Genomic DNA, 19,547 nt, shown 5'->3' on the forward strand with positions numbered 1-19,547 from the left:
TTCTGTATTATATGTGGAACTCACACAATGAGACGAGGTGTGTGGGGGGGCTCTATAACCGTGGCCAATTACATTATAGTGGGCACAGCAGGGGGCAGCACTAATGGTTTAATAGAATGGCACATTTTTGTGAGAAAGATTTACTCATTATTATTCAGAATTATGGCAATAATGTTCACAAAGAATAACCCTGACGAGTCCTAGAAGAGACCAAGACTCTGTCCAGGCTGTGATCAGGGATATCAAGTGCAACCAAGAAGCATTGGAACTTAGAGGCCTCCAGCAATGGAAATCTAATCCAAGATCAGCTGGGAGGACCCTGCTCCTTCCACTATGTGACTCTCAGCCTGTGACCTCCACAAGATCAGCACACTCCTCTCCTGAAATCCTCTGTGCTGCTGGAAGGTCTCTGCTCCTTCCACTATGTGACTCTCAGCCTGTGACCTCCACAAGATCAGCACACTCCTCTCCTGAAATCCTCTGTGCTGCTGGGAGGACCCTGCTCAATCCACTATTTAACTCCCAGCCTGTGACCTCCACAAGGTCAGCACACTCCTCTCCTGAAATCCTCTGTGCTGCTGGAAGGTCTCTGCTCCTTCCACTATGTGACTCTCATTGCATTTTAAGCATTTTTCTAGCATATTGTGTCTCATAGATGTAAAGTGAACTCCCATCTTCTGGGCTGCAGATCTGCTGTCCATGGTGCTGGAGCTGGGTCTCCTCCGGTACATATTACCTGCACCGTCATAGCGCCTGCTGCGGTAACGCTTAGGAGCTGTGTACGGTTATTATTTCAGAACTACATTGCACTCTTAGGGTATGTTCAGACAGAGGATTATGGGCGCGGGTTTCAGAGCCGATTCTGTTCATTATCCTGTTGGACGACCCATGACCTGCGGCTGAGACCAAGCCTTTTGACGCTGTGCAGCACATTTCACTCCAGAATGCCCTGATAGTCTTGAGATTTCGTTGCACCCCGCACAGATGCAGCAAGGCGGCCCCAACACATCCTCAAGCCTCCTCCATGTCTCACAGCAGGCACAATGTTCTGTTCTTCCTAGGCAACCATCCTGTTTACCTTCTGTACAAACATAGGTGGATTCTGTTACACCGTGGGTCGCACATAGCCGCCATACAATTCCTCCTCATTTTAAAAACCAATGCTTGCTGTCAGTGAATGAAAACAATCCTGTTTACCTTCTTTACAAACGGTGGCAGATCCTGTTACAGTGCATCAGCACACCCGGGGTCACACACGGCCGCCATCATTTTCATTCTCTGTACGGCAATCACTCAGCTTTCCCAGACTCCTGAACGGCAAATCTACATCATTATGTCAAGAAGGGACATTTGCCTTTCAGTAGTCTTGGAAAGCTGTCTGACAACACAAGTAGTGGCTGTAATGGTAGCCAGAATAGTTGTCACCCAACTTTTCCAGGAAAAAAAACATTATTATTATTATTTTTTGAGATGCAGGGATTTTTTTTTTTTTAGAAATGAAAGATTTAAAGGAACATGAAATAATTCTGGGCTTTGAGGGCGAGGAAGCCGTCTCTAGGATGGAGCGTTTGTCAGATGCCGCCGGACGCCTCCATTAAAATCATGCTTGTCCAATCAGGCTAACGAGATGGAAAGAGATGCCCGCTCAGGTAGAGAGCTGATGGCGGAGGGCAGACAGAGATTAATCTGACGCCGCAGAGCTGCCCATTAGAACAAGGGATGGGGTGACCCCCGCGCCATGACCTTTAATTATCTGATCAGCCAAATGCCTTTTATCACGCCGTAAATGTGATTAAGACCCAAGCGTTCAAAGAAAACAGACTGTTTAGCCGCTGGGCTGTGGCACTAATGCGCGGCCTTTCCAGCGGGGGGACGGGTGGCGAATATACGAAGACTGATAAATATTAACAATAACATGGCAGACAGCAAAATCACCTACCGAGAAACTATAGTCCTGTTCATCCTGCTTCTCCTGGTTCATGAATAGAATGCTAGAATAACAGTAAAGACTGACAAACCAATAGAGCAGAACGTAAGGGCACAGCACAAGGGCGAAAAGGAATAATGTCCTCTTATTAGACCTCGTGAAAAGTGTTTCACTATCACAGAGAAGTAAGTGCCCTGAATCTACCGTGGTCATTGCACAATTCTAATACACTTGGGTCGCCATTTTCAAGATCTTTGCTTGCTGTCAGTGAAAGGGAACATTTTTCTTTTGCATTGAGAGCCTGAAAACTGACCCCAATCTGGCCCTGCTCACAGCTGATGGGTTTTGTTACAGTGGATCAGCACAGGCCAAAGCTATTATCCCGACATGCAGGACGAGAGATCTTTACTGCTGCTGTTGTTGAGAATACATTGTAACAAACTCTTCAGCTGTGTGAAGCGGACTGCTTGAATAGCAATTAATTTGTGAAGATTTTCTAGTTTTATCCCAACATAAAGTGTACAATAAAAAGTTTGGCTCCTTTTAATAAATTTGGGTTTCAATTTGTCACTATTTCCAAGATCTTTGCTTGCTGTTAGTGAATAGGATCATTCTTGTTTACATCCAGAGGCTAAAACCGTGTCCTGCTCTAATGCTTCTGACAGCTGAGTGTCTGTTACAATTGTATCCAGTCAGTCTCCAGTCCTCCATGTGCTCCAAGCCCCTACTTTTAACCTGTGCTGATACATTGTAACAAACATTCTTGAGGACATACTCAATGGTTTAGCCTTATATAAATTATGTTTCATCTCCTTATACTGAAACATTCTGCAACATTTGTTTCAACTCTGCAATATTTCCAACATCTCTGCTTGCTGTAAGATGCTTGTTTGAAACCTGTACTTCTCACAGCTGAAGGTTTGTCACTATTGATCAGTGCAGAGCATCATTTCCGAGCTCAGCATCCTGGACTCCAGAGGGATACATTGTATCTGCGCTGATACATTGTAACCAACTATCAGGGCAGGGAAAGAGCTTTGTGCTGCTGATGTGTTTACCTCGCAGAGGATTGTCTAGACTGGATACAACTGTAGCAAACCCTCAGCTGTGAGACATATTACATCTATAGAGGTTTTTAGACTCTGCATATAAATTTTGAACTTTGACAGAATGCGGTAGGTCTGAACGTGGCCTTAATACTTGATGCACGCCATGTCTGCGACCTGCTTGTGGCGCTGGATGCGGCGATTATTACCGCTCAGGACTCCTCCCCTTTATATTATGATATCAATGTGACATTAAATATGGATGTTCGATAGACAGATGATCCCATTAGTCATCACGTCTGCTGGGAGCTGCATTAGTTGTACTGCTGACTGCAGATCGGAGGGTGTCAGACATTGCTCCGGGGACTAAAGAGCAGGAACGTTTGATTACTATCTTAGCTGAGTGCCAGCGGGCGGGGGCCAGGACTCTCCATTAATGGGGCCGACGTACTGTTACCAGCAGATGCCCTGAGGTGCCCTGTGCTCAGAGTGGAGGCCGTGGACCTCCGGAGACAGAACCATATGACATGGGGATGTCCAAAATAAGGAAAACATGGGTTTATTCTTTCCAAAACAGTGCCACACCTGCCCACAGGTTGTACTTGGTATTGCAACCAAGCCCCATTCATTTAATTGGAGCTGAGCTGCAATACCAGACATAACCTATGGACAGATGTGGTGCTGTTTCTGGAACAAAAAAACAGCAATGTTTTTCTAATCCTCGAGAATACCTTGAAGCATCTCCAGCCCCTGCTTACCAGTAGAAGAAGAACCACAAATCTCAGCATCGCAGGCCTCCTAGTATTTGATACAATGTAATCATTTCCATTTGTTATCAGGGTTCCCAGGTTTTATGTTCTAAAGTGAAATAGAAGTGATACTCACCTGCCCAATCCCTGCCATTGCTGGGTGTCTTTATTTCCGCTGCTGCATTGGCTTTCCTGACTACGTCATATGCCCACTGCAGCCAATCACAGGCTGCGGCACATGTGTGGGGTGGTAGAGTCACGTCATCGCTGCTGCATTATAGACCGTCAGAGTGGTAGGGGAATGATTTTGTTTCTTCATTTTCTGGGGTCTCAGAAAACCCCTTTAAAAGATAAAGTTGTGTTTGTTTTCAGCCACCACTAGAAGAGCGTGAAGAGCGCGGGGTGTCAGGAGCGGCATCGGCGTCCGGAGCAGGGAAGGTGAGTTGAATAATATTTTTTAAGGTCTGATTGGGGTCTTATAAACATTGAGGGTCTGATATGAGGTCTAAATGGAGTCTTATTAACATTGGGTGTCTAAACCGAGGTCTGAGTAACATTGGGGGTCTGATCTGAGGTCTAATGAAAAATATTTTTTCTTATCTTCCTCGTCTAAAACCTAGGTGCATCTTATGGGCTGGTCCATCTCATAGGGCAACAAACACAGTATATGCAAATGAGCCTGGGACATTGCTATTACACCTAGAGGCTCTGCTCTCTCTGCAACTTTGCACTTTGATTGACAGGACCAGGCAGTGAAAACATCATAATGCCTGGCCCTGTCAATCAAAGTGCAGAGGACCTTGCAGATGCAGAGAAAGTAGAGTCTCTAGGTGACACGGAAATGTTCATTTGCACATATTAAAAACATAATTTTTCCCAGCAATATGGACACATATAAACATGGGACCAGAACAGATGTCTTCAGCTGCCAAGTGCACATGTAACAGGTCAGCCGGTTTCATAGGTACAAATCTGCTGCTATATGCCCTTTGAAAGATAAATTTGTGTTTGTGTTCAACCACCACTAGAGGGAGCTCACTGCATGCTGTTATATAGCGGAAAACTGATTTAAAAGATACATTTGTATTTGCCTTCAGCCACGATTAGAGGGAGCTCACTGCATACTGTTATAGAATGGAAAACCTCTTTAAAAGATACATTTATGTTTGCCTTCAGCCACCACTAGAGGGAGCTCACTGTATGCTGTTATAGAATGGAAAACGTCTTTAAAAGATACATTTGTATTTACCTTCAGCCATCACTAGAGGGAGCTCACTGCATGCTGTTATACATTAGAAAACATCTTTAAAAGATGCATTTGTATTTACCTTCGGCTGCCACTAGAGGGAGCTCACTACATGATTTTCTACATTGAAATCAGTATGCAGTAAGTCTCTCAAGCTTGAACCCCTGTGTTACTCTCTGCACTAAGTGTATACAGGGTCGGACTGGCCCACCAGAGTACCAGAGGATCCTTCGGTGTGCTCAAGGTCTGACAATAATGAACCCTTAATAAAACAGGGCTCTTAAGGTATATATACAGAGGGTGGGCCCTCAGAATAATTTCCTCTGGTGGGCCCAAGGGATAATCAGTCCGACGCGGGGTGTATATACACTACTCACAAAAAGTTGGGGATATTTGGCTTGTTGGTGAAATTTCAGGATGAACCTAAAATGCTCTCTAACCTTTACAGGTGAACTTAATGTGACCTTCTCTAACCCTTTCTGTTCAGGGTTTCAGGACTTTTTGCACAACTCGCTGTTCTCTAACAAGGCGCTTAACAGCAATTTTTACAACAGGTGTTTGAGCCATGAATCGCCCAACAAATTTACTGGTTCAATTAGAATTAGTATTTAAACAGTCCTCCTCATCATGCTGCTGACATTTTGACATCATGAGACCAAGACGACACCTAACAATTGATCAACAGTACCTCACAAATTGCGAGGCTTCAAGCAGGATATTCTCAGATGGAAGTGGCCCCTGAGCTTAGAGTGTCACAGGGTGTCATCAGCAGGTTGTATCAGAGATACAGAGAGACTGGAAGAGTCACAGAAAGGCAGAGAAGTGGACATCCTTTCGCCACATCCCACACTGATGACCACTTCATTGTCAACAATGCCCTGTGGAACTGGATGATGAATGCCACACAGCTCCCGTCACATTTACGGGAGGTGAGAAGCACCAAAGTGTCACGCCAGACTATTCGAAACCGTTTACATCAGTATGGTCTGCGTGCTAGATTGCCTGCAAGGGTATCTGACCACACCACCAGTCACAGGCGTCATCATCTTACATGGGCCAGGGAGCATCTACGCTGGACGAGGGAGCAGTGGGCTGGTGAAAGTCGATTCACGCGGAGTAGAAATGATGTCAAGGAGAGCACTCTGCATCAGCCACTGCTGTCACCAGACGAGCCTCTGGTGGTGGTGGTGTCACAATGTTGGCAGGTGTGCCTACAGAACTGCCCTACACTTTGTGAATGGTCCAGTGACAGCCCATACTACCTGAAGAACATCATTAATCCAGTCATTGTACCTATGCATGAACAACACAGGCCTAATGTCATCTTCATGGAGGACAATGCGCCAGCTTATATAGGTCACCTCATTAGGGAATGGCTGCTGGAGACTGGGGGACCTCAAATGGAGTGGCCTGACCTTTCTCCGGACCTGAATACCATTGAAAACCTATGGGATCAGCTGAGTCACCGTGTAGAGGCTGGTAACTCTGTACCCCAGAACCTCAATGACCTGAGGGCCTCCCTTTAAGAAAAGTGGGATGCCATGCCTCAGCAGACAATAAGTCATTGTCAAGCTGTAATTGATGCTTAAGGCCACATGACAAGTTATTGAGACATGACCTTTTGTGGCGGTATACCCAGCACTGGTGTCGGCTTTTGTTTCAATAAATTGTTTGAGATGAGGAAATCACCATTGCTGCTTCTACTTAAATGCCCAACTTTCATGATATAATATCACTGGAACAGGAACTTTTTACGTTTTCAATTTTTTTTACCCGAAAGCCAAATATACCTAACCTTTTGGGAGTAGTATGTATATATTATCGAGCTGTAATAGATGACACAACCCCTGGGCAGGACTGGTGCTGTTTTGGGAAGAAAGCAGCCATGTTTTTAACTTTTCCTAAACGTTGCTTTCAGTGAAGTTGATTATTTGACGAGTCTCCTGGAAACAATGGTGAGATGAGTGGAAAAGATCTCATGAGATGAACATGGAGGAGAAGACCTTGCTGACCCATCAGGATTGTTTCCAGGAGCTGAGAGAGAGACCAGCCGTTCTTAGAAATTATTGATCTGAGTAAGTGGCGATAGATGAGGTCCCGTGATCACATCTGAATGTTAATCAATCACATTTTATAAAAAATTCAGATGATGGATCATAGGGGAAAGTGGATGATAGGAGTTCTAGTCAAGACTTAAAGAAGACAGACTGAGGTGTGAGGCACCAAGGCACCTCATTCTCTCAAATGTTCAGATTCACTTTAGTGACTTTATTGCTGTCACATACCCAACCTGTGGTGGTTAAAGCAATGCCAGGGCTGGAGTATCAGGGATGAACCCTGCCTAGCTGGAGTGTACATGCCAATCCAAAGTGACGCCCATGAATAATGTAAAAAGTGAAAATCAAACATCATATAGTACATGACACTCTCTGTCCAAGGCTAGTATTACACCAGCAGATGTGGGAGGGAAGCGTTCCTTCCCGCCAATCGCCTGCTTGTTAGCGGAGGAGACCGCTGCTACTACATGCAGTGATCTCCTCCACAGTATAGGGAACAGTGATCGCTAATGCCATTGCTCGTCCCCATACAGAATCATTATTTACCGGCAGCAGACCATGATTGCACAGCACAATCTTCTGCCGGCAAATTATTTTCTAACCTGCTTAAAAATTGCAATTGTCCGATGAACAAGCGTTTGGTCTTTCATGTGGTAATCAGTGGCAGCATTATACAGGCAGAACATCACTAACGAGCGTTCCTACGCTATGATTATCTGCTGGTGTAATACAACCTTAAAGGGATTCTGTCATCAGATTTTACCTCTATAACCTAAACATAAGCTCATGTCCGGACTACTAAGAAGAATCCTAAGCTGGGCTTATTAAACTTCACTGTGGCTCTATTTTCCCAAAAACAGGTTTTTATAACCTGTCAATAACTCACTTAAGGTGCCCAAGGGGAGGTCCGTTAATACTGGGTGCCCGGCCGCACCCCTCGCCGTCCGGTGCCCAGCGCCGCCTTTGCTGTCTTCTGCGCCACCTTCTACAGCTCAGCACCGCCTCCACAATCCTACCCGTCCCTCTGCCAGATCCCAGGCTCAGACTGATGCGCGGCGGACTCCTGGCAGCGGCTTCGTTGAGCGAAGTGCGCATGCGCATCAGGCCGACGCATGCGCACTTCGCTCAACGAAGCCGCTGCCAGGAGTCCGCTGCGCATCAGGCTGAGCCTAGTGCGCAGGCGCGGGATCTGGCAGAGGGATGGGTAGGATTGCGGAGGCGGGGCTGAACCAGCCCTGTACCTCACATGGATCCAGAGATCTTCCCAGGGGCATAACGATTGTGGTTGAAGAGGTTGCGGGGAGGGTATCGGGTTGAGACGGCCCACTGCACTCACATGTAATGGGGCCCGACACTGTACTTCATGCTGGGCCCATGTCACAGCTCTCAACTCAGCTACATCACCTGCGGTCCAAGATCTATCAGGTTCCAGCACTGCCTTACTAGTACACTTACTTCAGAAATGAAGCGGGTGGGTTGAGGCAGTGAGAGGCATTACTGGGGCAGTGGGGGGCATTACTGGGGGCAGTGGGGGACATTCAGGGCCGCCATCAGGGGGGTAAAGCCGATACCCCAGTAAGGGGCCCGGACCCTGGGGGGGCCCGGCCGATCCCGAGCCATATATATTTTTTTGTGTCAGTGTGTTAACTTTAAAATCAGTGCTCATCTCTTTACTATCTTACACTGACTCCGGTAACAGGCAGTGCGGGCGGCGCTCACTCACTGACGTCACGCGACTGCTCCTCCCACTAGGTGGCGCAGGCGCGTGACGTCAGTGAGTGAGCGCCGCCCGCACTGCCTGTTACTGGAGGAAGCTGAATGTAAGGTAGTAAAGAGATGAGCGCTGATTTAATATTACTGTTTGCAGGATACCGATTACAATTTTTTAATGTATACTACTGTGAGCTGCGGGGAGGGGGATCTATGGATGACGGCACTGTTATAGGGAGGGGGATCCATGGATGACACTGTTATGGGGGGTCTGTGGATGACACTTATGGGGGGGATCTGTTGATGACACTGTTATGGAGGGGGATCTGTGGATGACACTGTTATGGAGGGGGATCTGTGGATGACACTGTTATGGAGGGGGATCTGTGGATGACACATAGCATAAGATGCTATATGCGGTATGTGTCATCCACAGATCCCCCCATAACAGTGTCATCCACAGAACACTGTTATGGAGGGGGATCTGTGGATGACATTGTCATGGGGTGGATCGTGGATGACACATATAGCATAAGATGCTATTTACGGTATGTATCATCCACAGATCCCCCATAACAGTGCCATCCACAGATCCCCCTCCATAACGGTGCCATCCTCAGATCCCCCTCCATAACGGTGCCATCCATAGATCCCCCTCCATAACGGTGCCATCCACAGATCCCCCTCCATAACGGTGCCATCCACAGATCCCCCTCCATAACGGTGCCATCCACAGATCCCCCTCCATAACGGTGCCATCCACAGATCCCCCATAACAGTGTGTCTTCCACAGATCCCCCTCCATAACAGTGTGTCATCCACAGATCCCCCTCCATAACGGTGCCATCCACAGATCCCCCATAACAGTGTGTCTTCCACAGATCCCCCTCCATAACAGTGTGTTATTCACAGAGCCCCCATAACAGTGTGTCATCCACAGATCCCCTCCATAACAGTGTGTTATTCACAGAGCCCCCATAACAGTGTGTCATCCACAGATCCCCCTCCATAACAGTGTGTCAGTGTGAGGGGGGTTGGGGGGCCCAGGCCTTGAGCTGTGTACGGGGGCCCCAAAATTTCTGATGGCAGCCCTGGGGACATTACTGGGGCAGTGAGAGACATTACTAGGGGCAGTGACAGACAGTAGTGGGGCAGTGAGGGACAGTAATGGGGGCACTTTACTGGGGCAGTGGAAGGACATTACTGGAAGCTGTGAGGGACATTACTGGAGGCAGTGGGGGGGGGCATTACTGGGGGGCAGTGACGGACAGTAGTGGGGCAGTGGGGGACATTACTGGGGGCAGTGAGGGACATTACTGGGGGGAGTGAGGGACAGTAGTGGGGCAGTGAGGGACAGTAGTGGGGGACTTTACTGGGGCAGTGGAAGGACATTACTGGGAGCTGTGAGGGACATTACTGGAGGCAGTGGGGGACAGTAGTGGGGGCAGTAGAGGACATTTCTGGGGGAAATAGGTGGTATTACTGGGGCAGTGGAAGGACATTACTATGAGCAGTGAGGGACATTACTGGGGGCAGCGAGGGACATTACTGGGGGCAGTGAAGGACATTACTAGGGGCAGTGGAGGACAGTAGTGGGGCAGTTGGGAACTTTACTGGGGGAAATTGCTGGGGCAGTGGAAGAACATTACTGGGAGCAATGTGGGATATTACTGGGGCAGTGGGGGACATTACTGGGGACAGTGGGGGACATTACTGGGAGCGGTGGAAGACATTACTGGGACCAGGGGCATAACTACCATAGTGGCAGAGCATGTGACTGCTATGGGGCCCAGGGCAAGAGGGGGCCCAGTTGGGATCATCCCCTCTTCTACTGGGGGTGAAAACCTGGTCAGAAATCTACCCTCTAAAGCAGGGGTGTACAGCCTTTTTTAGTCTGAGGGCCGCATTGTTACATCGCTCTATTTCAAGGGGCCGCAAATAAAAATAAATGTTGATTGGCGCTCATTTGCATCCGACTATTACACAGGCCAATGTAAAGTGAATGGGGAGGAATGATCGCTACCACAGTCATTCCTCCTTCATTTAGTTATATTGATTATCGGTAGCACATCCCTGATTACACAGAGAGATGTTAGATTACATTAGTGGATACATTACTGGGGGCAGTGAGGGACATTACTGGGGGCTGTGGGGGACATTACTGGGGGCAGCGGGGGACATTACTGGGGGCAGTGGAGGGACACTATTGGGGGCACTATAGGGATATTACTGGGGGCAGTGAGGGGCATTGAGGGACATTACTGGGGGCAGTGAGGGACATTACTGGGGGCAGTGAGGGACATTACTTGGGGCAGTGAGGGACAATACTGGGGGCTGTGGGGGACATTACTGGGGGCAGTGGAAGGACACTATTGGGGGCACTATAGGGATATTACTAGGACAGTGAGGGGAATTATTGGGGGCATTGAGGGACATTACTTGGGGCCGTGATGGACAATACTGGGGGCTGCGGGGGACATTACTGGGGGCAGTGGAAGGACACTATTGGGGGCAGTGAGGGGCATTATTGGGGGCATTGAGGGACATTACTGGGGGCAGTGAGGGACATTACTGGGGCAGTGGAAGGACACTATTGGTGGCACTATAGGGATATTACTGGGGGCAGTGAGGGGCATTATTGGGGGCATTGAGGGACATTACTGGGGGCAGTAGGGGACAGTAGTGGGGCAGTGAGGGACATTACTGGGGCAGTGGAAGGACACTATTGGGGGCACTATAGGGATATTACTGTGGGCACTATTGGTTCATTAGTGGGAGAATATTATTAATACCAGAGACCAGGGGTGTAACGATCGTGGTCACAGAGGGTGCGACCGGCCTAGGCGTGAGGGGGGGTCCCGATCCAAAGTTTGCCCTGGCCTAGGCGTGAGGGGGGGGGGGGGGGTTGTTAGCCTGCGATGCTCCGCTGGGCTCCCTCGCTGTAAACATCTGGTTGGACATCACTGCAGCCAATCACTGGCTGAAGTGGTGACCAGATCCCCTCGTGTCATGTGACCATTTGTCATGACGTAAGGGCAGACTCTCACCACCGCAGCTAATTGACTATGATGATGTCAAACCGGATGTCGCAGACCTGGAGATGAAGGAGCGGGGAGCAGGTGAGTAATCTTCCCTACAAGTTAACGGGTTTACCAACCCCCCCCCCCCCCCTTCATTCCTGCACAAGTCTTTTAACGGTGCATTAGTCCCTTGCATGCTTGCAGGTTGGTGATTCTGAGATGGGACCCCAAATGTTTACTCCCCCTGATAGCTATGTACAGTCGTGAGGCTTCTGACACCTATCGACATCGACCGTGGGACTTTGAGCGTGACCTCTGCTTGGACCAGGACCTTCTTTCCTCTATACGCCATATGTCCAATGAGTTCAGACATGGTCACTCTGTGCCAGTGTCAGGGTCGGCTGAGAGCAGGCGGATAGATCTATAAAGGAATGGGAGGAACAGTAGGCGACGTCCGTGGGCTGCGGGCCATTATTCCCAGGTCCACTTTACTTCTTTCATATTTTCCGTCTCGTATTTAATAGCCCTTTAATTGACCCCTTCCCCCCGCCGCATTGTACGGAGCGCAGCGAGAGAATTCAGTGGATGCTTTCAACACTTCATCATGGCCATAACCCTGAACTGCATGTTCCTGCTCATATGCACTTTCCAATTATGTGTCAATCACAGGACGCTCAAGGACCGAGGAGAGAGGAGATAATTACAGCCCTCAAATAAATACACATTTAAAAAAAATCACGGAAAAACTCCCGCTCCAGGCAGAGAACTTCACGTTGATCAGTTTGCCTTCCTGAATTCAGAAGAGGCGATTGATTGAGATCTTCGCAGGGCCGCGGCTAATGACTCTTTATGGGGTACTTTGCTAAATTGTGGCGTTCCAGCTCTCCAATCTGCAATGCTGGACTGTAATATTATAATTTCAGTGCAGCGATAGAAATTTCTATTGAACATTTCAGTTGGAGCCTTTTGCATGCAACATAGGTTTAGAAACGGGGAAAATCCCAAATCCAGCAACAACAGATTGTGGACGGTTTCCATGGATCAAAGAATAGTTTTTCTTCACTATACAGTAAAGATAAAATATGTTATGAAACTAGAAAATTAAACCAAAAAAATTAGACCAGCAATGCTGCACTGTTGTATCTAGTGCTGCTGGGGAGGTATTTGGTGATGCACTGTGGTATATAATGCTGCAGGGAAGGTACTTTCTGCTGCACTATGTCATTTGCTAGCTGCCGAATGTCACGGACGGTGTACAGAAAACAAGACAAAGCAACATGCATATATGACTCACTGGATCCAAAGCTAAGGAACCAAAAGGGAGACCCCTGCAACAAGACCTGGCACTTTCCCTGGCTGCTCAGCCTATGCAAAGATCCCAAAGGTGGATGGTTGCATATCCACGTACCTCGACTATATAACCCCTGAACACCCTACAATAGTGAGGGGACACGACCACCGGCTCCCTACACCAGACACGAGGGAGTCAGGGTCACCTGGGATCCAGCAAACAGAAAATAACAGATAAATGTACAGCACTTAACTTTGTAGCAGACTGGGAAACAGGATCAGCATGCATACACACTCCAGGAAGAAGTATAAGCCGCCCAGTAATGCATTATGGGGCGGAATTTAAAGGGATGCAATCAGTCCAACTACATGACAGCTGAGAGAGGCTAACGAGATGAGGAACTGAACATCACAACAAAGAAAACTCAAGGAGGAGGTTCTGAAAGGCTTCTGTCAGAGCTTCTCAGCTGTCTGGTTGTGACAGTACCCCTCCCTCTACGAGTGGACTCCGGACACTCAGAGCCCACCTTCTCAGGATGGGACCTATGGAAAGCCCTGATGAGACGAGAGGCCTTAATGTCCGTCACTGGGACCCACATCCTCTCCTCAGGACCATAACCCTCCCAATGAACAAGGTACTGGAGAGAACCGCGGACAAGCCGAGAATCCACAATCCTAGAGACCTGAAATTCAAGATTCCCATCAACCATAATCGGAGGAGGAGGCAAAGGCGAGGGTACAATGGGTTGAACATAAGTTTCAATAAGGACTTATGAAAAACATTATGGATCTTCCAAGTCTGAGGAAGATCAAGACGGTAGGCAACAGGATTGATGACAGACAGGATTTTGTAAGGCCCAATAAACCTAGGACCCAACTTCCAGGAGGGAACCTTCAATTTGATATTCTTGGTAGACAACCACACCAGATCACCAACATTCAGGTCCGGACCAAGCACACGTCTCTTATCTGCCACACGCTTATATCTCTCACTCATGCTCTTTAGATTATCCTGAATCTTTTGCCAAATAGATGACAAAGACGAGGAGAATCTGTCCTCATCAGGTAAACCAGAAGACCCCTCTCCCGAGAAAGTCCCAAACTGCGGATGAAACCCATATGCACCAAAAAATGGTGACTTATCAGAGGACTCCTGACGACGGTTATTTAAAGCAAACTCAGCAAGGGACAAAAAAGAACACCAATCCTCCTGATTCTCCGCCACAAAACAGCGCAGATATGTCTCCAGATTCTGATTGATGCGCTCCGTCTGGCCATTCGATTGCGGGTGGAAAGCAGAAGAGAATGACAACCGAACCCCCAAGCGAGAACAGAAAGCCTTCCAGAATCTGGAAACAAACTGCGTGCCCCTATCAGAGACTATGTCTGAAGGAATACCGTGCAATTTGACAATGTGATCAATAAATGCCTGCGCCAGCGTCTTAGCATTGGGCAAACCAGGAAAAGGGATGAAATGCACCATTTTGCTAAAACGGTCCACCACCACCAGAATCACAGTCTTCCCCGAGGAACGAGGCAGGTCCGTTATGAAGTCCATGGACAGATGTGTCCAAGGACGGGAAGGAATGGGTAAGGGAAGGAGAGGACCTGACGGCCGTGAATGAGGGACTTTGGCACGAGCGCAAGTCTCGCAGGCTGCCACAAAACCCTCAACCGACTTACGAAGCGCAGGCCACCAGAATCTCCGAGCGATGAGATCCAGTGTGGCTCTTGCCCCCGGGTGCCCAGCAAGGACCGTATCGTGGTGTTCCTTAAAAATCTTGTGTCTTAAAGCGAGAGGCACAAACAACCTCCCAGGAGGACAAAGATCAGGAGCCTCTGACTGGGCTGCCTGCACCTCTGCCTCCAATTCAGAAAAAAGAGCAGAGACCACCACACCTTCAGCCAAAATGGGACGCGGGTCTTCAAAATTCCCGCCTCCCGGAAAACAACGTGACAGGGCATCTGCCTTCACATTCTTAACCCCAGGGCGGAACGTGACAACAAAATTAAATCTTGAAAAGAACAAAGACCATCTGGCCTGTCTCGGGTTCAGACGCTTGGCTGACTCCAAGTAGGCCAGATTTTTATGGTCAGTAAACACGGTAATAGGGTGTCTGGCTCCCTCTAGCCAATGGCGCCATTCCTCAAAAGCCAACTTGATGGCCAACAATTCCCTATCTCCCACATCGTAATTTCTCTCTGCGGAGGAGAGTTTTTTCGAGAAAAAGGCACACGGTCGCCATTTGGCAGGAGAGGAACCCTGAGACAAGACCGCCCCTACACCCACCTCAGAAGCATCAACCTCAACTATGAAGGGTAAAGAAATATCAGGTTGCACCAAGATGGGAGCGGAAGCAAAACTCTCCTTGATATTAGAAAAAGCCTTACGCGCCTCTACCGACCAAGAAGAAAAATCTACCCCCTTTCTGGTCATATCAGTGAGTGGTTTAACAATAGAGGAATAATTCAAAATAAACTTCCTGTAATAATTGGCAAAGCCCAAAAAACGCATCAGCGCCTTCTGATTCTCAGGAAGCTCCCACTCAAGCACAGCGCGGACCTTCTCGGGGTCCATGCGAAAACCAGAAGCGGAGAGAAGAAACCCCAGAAATTGAATTTCTGGAACCGCAAACACACATTTTTCCAGTTTCGCATATAATTTATTCTCCCGCAGGATGAGCAAGACCTGACGTAAATGTTCCTTATGAGTTTTGAAATCAGGAGAAAAAATCTAAATGTCATCCAAATACACTAATACAAATTTTCCCATCAAATGATAAAAAATGCTGTTCACGAAATGCTGAAAAACGGCTGGGGCATTCATCAAACCAAAAGGCATAACCAAATTTTCAAAATGGCCCTCAGGGGTATTGAAGGCCGTCTTCCATTCGTCTCCTTCTCTGACCCTGACCAGGTTGTATGCCCCTCTTAGATCTAATTTGGAAAAGACTTTAGCCCCAACAACCTGGTTAAACAGGTCCGGGATCAGAGGAAGCGGATAAGGGTCACGAATAGTGATACTGTTCAGCTCCCTGAAATCCAGACAAGGTCTTAAAGAACCATCTTTTTTCTTAACAAAGAAAAAAACAGCGGCAACAGGTGACTTCGAGGGTCGTATGTGTCCTTTTCTCAGACTCTCAGAGATATAAGCACGCATAGCGATCCTTTCAGGTTGGGAAAGATTGTATAAACGAGATTTAGGCAGCTTGGCGCCTGGGATGAGATTAATAGGGCAATCGTACTCCCTGTGCGGGGGCAAATCCTGAACTCCACTCTCAGAGAAGACATCCGAAAATTCAGAGAGAAAAGATGGTACAGTTTTAGTAGCAACCTCAGAAACAGATGTCGTGAGGCAATTCTCTCTGCAAAAGTCACTCCAACCATTTATTTGCCTCGCTTGCCAATCAATGGTGGGATTATGTTTAGTGAGCCAGGGTAGCCCCAACACTAGAGGAGTAGGCAAACCGCTAAGGACGAAACATGACACATCCTCAACATGAGCATCACTCACAATTAAACGGATATTGTGAACTATGCCCTTTAATGATTTCTGAGAAAGTGGAGCGGAATCAATAGCAAAAACAGGAATATCCTTTCCCAAAGTGCACACCTGGAAACCATGAGTTATTGCAAATTGATTATCAATGAGATTGACCGCTGCTCCACTATCCACAAAAATCACACAAAAAATGCTCTTGCTCTCTAGCGCCACCCTAGCAGGCAGGACAAAACGGGAACTACAAGCAAACGGAAAACCTTCAATTTCCGCCTCAACCCGGCCAATAGTAACAGACGGAACATTTTTAAAAGATTTTTTCCTCTTTGTTTCTTTATTACTCCCAGAGAACTGCCTGAATCTCCTAGAGGGACAAACATTTGCCAAATGATTTATACCTCCACAACAAAAACAAACCCTCCCATGCGAGCTGAATCTTCTATTGTCAGAAGCAATCAACCCCAGCTGCATGGGCTCCTGCTCAGAAGGGGCTGACAGCGACTGAGACCCCTGCGCACAGAATGAGACCGCTGCACTGTCCTGGGACTGAGTATGACAGGAAGGAGAGATCTCTCCTCTCTCTCTAAGACGCCTGTCAATACGAACGGCCTGAGACATAGCAGAGTCCAAGGAAATAGGCCTTTCATGAAAGGCAAATGCATCTTTCAATCCCTCTGAAAGACCATGGCAAAATTGACTTCGGAGTGCAGCATCATTCCAACCAGTATCAGCTGCCCATCTCCGAAATTCTGAGCAGTATATCTCTGCGGATTGTTTACCCTGGCATAATAGACGTAGTCTAGACTCAGCCAGAGCAATACGATCCGGATCATCATATATCTGACCCAGGGCTAAAAAGAATTCATCCACTGAACGGAGGGGCCGTGCCCCCACCGGCAGCGAAAAGGCCCAGGACTGAGCGTTACCCCTGAGCAGCGATATAATGATTCCCACCCTCCGTTCCTCATCACCAGAGGAATGGGGAAGAAGGCGAAAATGGAGTTTGCAAGCCTCTCTAAAACGCACAAAATTCTCACTACCCCCGGAAAACGTATCCGGGAGCGAGATCTTAGGCTCAGAACAAACTCCATGAACGCAAGCTGAACCGGTCACTTGAAGCTGAGAAAAAGTCCTGCGGAGATCAGCTACCTCCAATGAAAGACCCTGAAGGCGTTCAGCCAAAAGTGAAACCGGATCCATGCTTGAGACGGTTTTGGCGGCTTATAATGTCACGGAATGTGTACAGGTAACAAGGCAAAGCAACATGCATATATGACTCACTGGATCCAAAGCTAAGGAACCAAAAGGGAGACCCCTGCACAAGACCTAGCACTTTCCCTGGCTGCTCAGCCTATGCAAAGATCCCAAAGGTGGATGGTTGCATATCCACGTACCTCGACTGTATAACCCCTGAACACCCTACAATAGTGAGGGGACACGACCACCGGCTCCCTACACCAGACACGGAGGGAGTCAGGGTCACCTGGGATCCAGCAAACAGAAAATAACAGATAAATGTACAGCACTTAACTTTGTAGCAGACTGGGAAACAGGATCAGCATGCATACACACTCCAAGAGGAAGTATAAGCCGCCCAGTAATGCATTATGGGGCGGAATTTAAAGGGATGCAATCAGTCCAACTACATGACAGCTGAGAGAGGCTAACGAGATGAGGAACTGAACAGCACAACAAAGAAAACTCAAGGAGGAGGTTCTGAAAGGGCTTCTGTCAGAGCTTCTCAGCTGTCTGGTTGTGACACCGTAGGGCTGGTATTTTGTGCTGCACTTTGGTTTTTGGTGTTTTGGGGGTATTTTGTGCTGCACTTTGGTATTTGGTGTTGCTGAGGTGGTATGTTGTGCTGCACTGTGGTATTTGGTGCTGTTGGGGTAGTATTTTGTGCTGCACTCTCCAATTTGGTGTTGCTGATGTGGTATATTGTGCTGCACTCTGGTATTTGGTGCTGTTGGAGTAGTATTTTGTGCTGCACTGTGGTGTTTGGTGCTGGGGGAGAGGTATTTTGTGCTGCACTGTAGTATTTGGTTTGGCTGAGGTGGTACGTTGTGCTGCACTGTAGTATTTGGTGCTGTTGGAGTAGTAATTTGTGCTGCACTCTGGTATTTGGTGCTGTTGGAGTAGTAATTTGTTGTGCACTGTGGTATTTGGTGCTGTTGGAGAAGTATTTTGTGCTGTACTGTGGTATTTGGTGTTGCTGAGGTGGTACGTAGTATGATATGTGGCACTATTCGGGAGGTAACATCCCTGGCTGTATGATTAGTGTTCCTGTGATTACTGGCATTTTCCCCTTGTGTTGATGATGGGTGTTTACCGATGGAAGGGACTGGTGGGAGCTGTGACCAAGTAAAGCAAAATTCACCAACGCAGTGCATTGCGTGCCACTGTTTTCTATGATATGCCAGGGCTGCTCCCTATTTAGGACCAATAGATCAAACTACCACGTCCCAGAAGTTCTTTCCAGCTCCTGCAGATCCTCTCCTGGTTCTATCCTCACCTACTGTAGCTTAGTTTTATTTTTTAAACCCACTGAGCACCTGTCATCAATGACGCCCCAGGCAGTGGCTTACTCTGCCACCGCCTGTCCATACATTAGTTCGGTTGATAAGAATATTTTATCATTCTCAGGCCCCATGCACACTGCCGTGTTTCACAGCCGTGTGCGGGCCGTGGAACCGCGGCCTGGATCCCTCCTGAGAGCAGGAGCGCACGGCGTCACTGGTTGCTATGACGCCGTGCGCTCCCTGCTGCCGGCACAGTACAGTAATACACTGGTATAGATCATACCAGTGTATTACTGTATTGCGGCGGCAGCAGGGAGCGCACAGCGTCATAGCAACCAGTGACGCCGTGCGCTCCTGCTCTCAGGAGGGATCCAGGCCGCGGTTCCACGGCCCGCACACGGCTGTGAAACACGGCAGTGTGCATGGGGCCTCAGTGAGATGGTCATCAAAACTGACAAACCAAGCAAGTGGTTCATGACCAGTT

Source organism: Bufo gargarizans, chromosome 3, assembly GCF_014858855.1.
Source record: "Bufo gargarizans isolate SCDJY-AF-19 chromosome 3, ASM1485885v1, whole genome shotgun sequence".
NCBI classification, from domain to species: domain Eukaryota; kingdom Metazoa; phylum Chordata; class Amphibia; order Anura; family Bufonidae; genus Bufo; species Bufo gargarizans.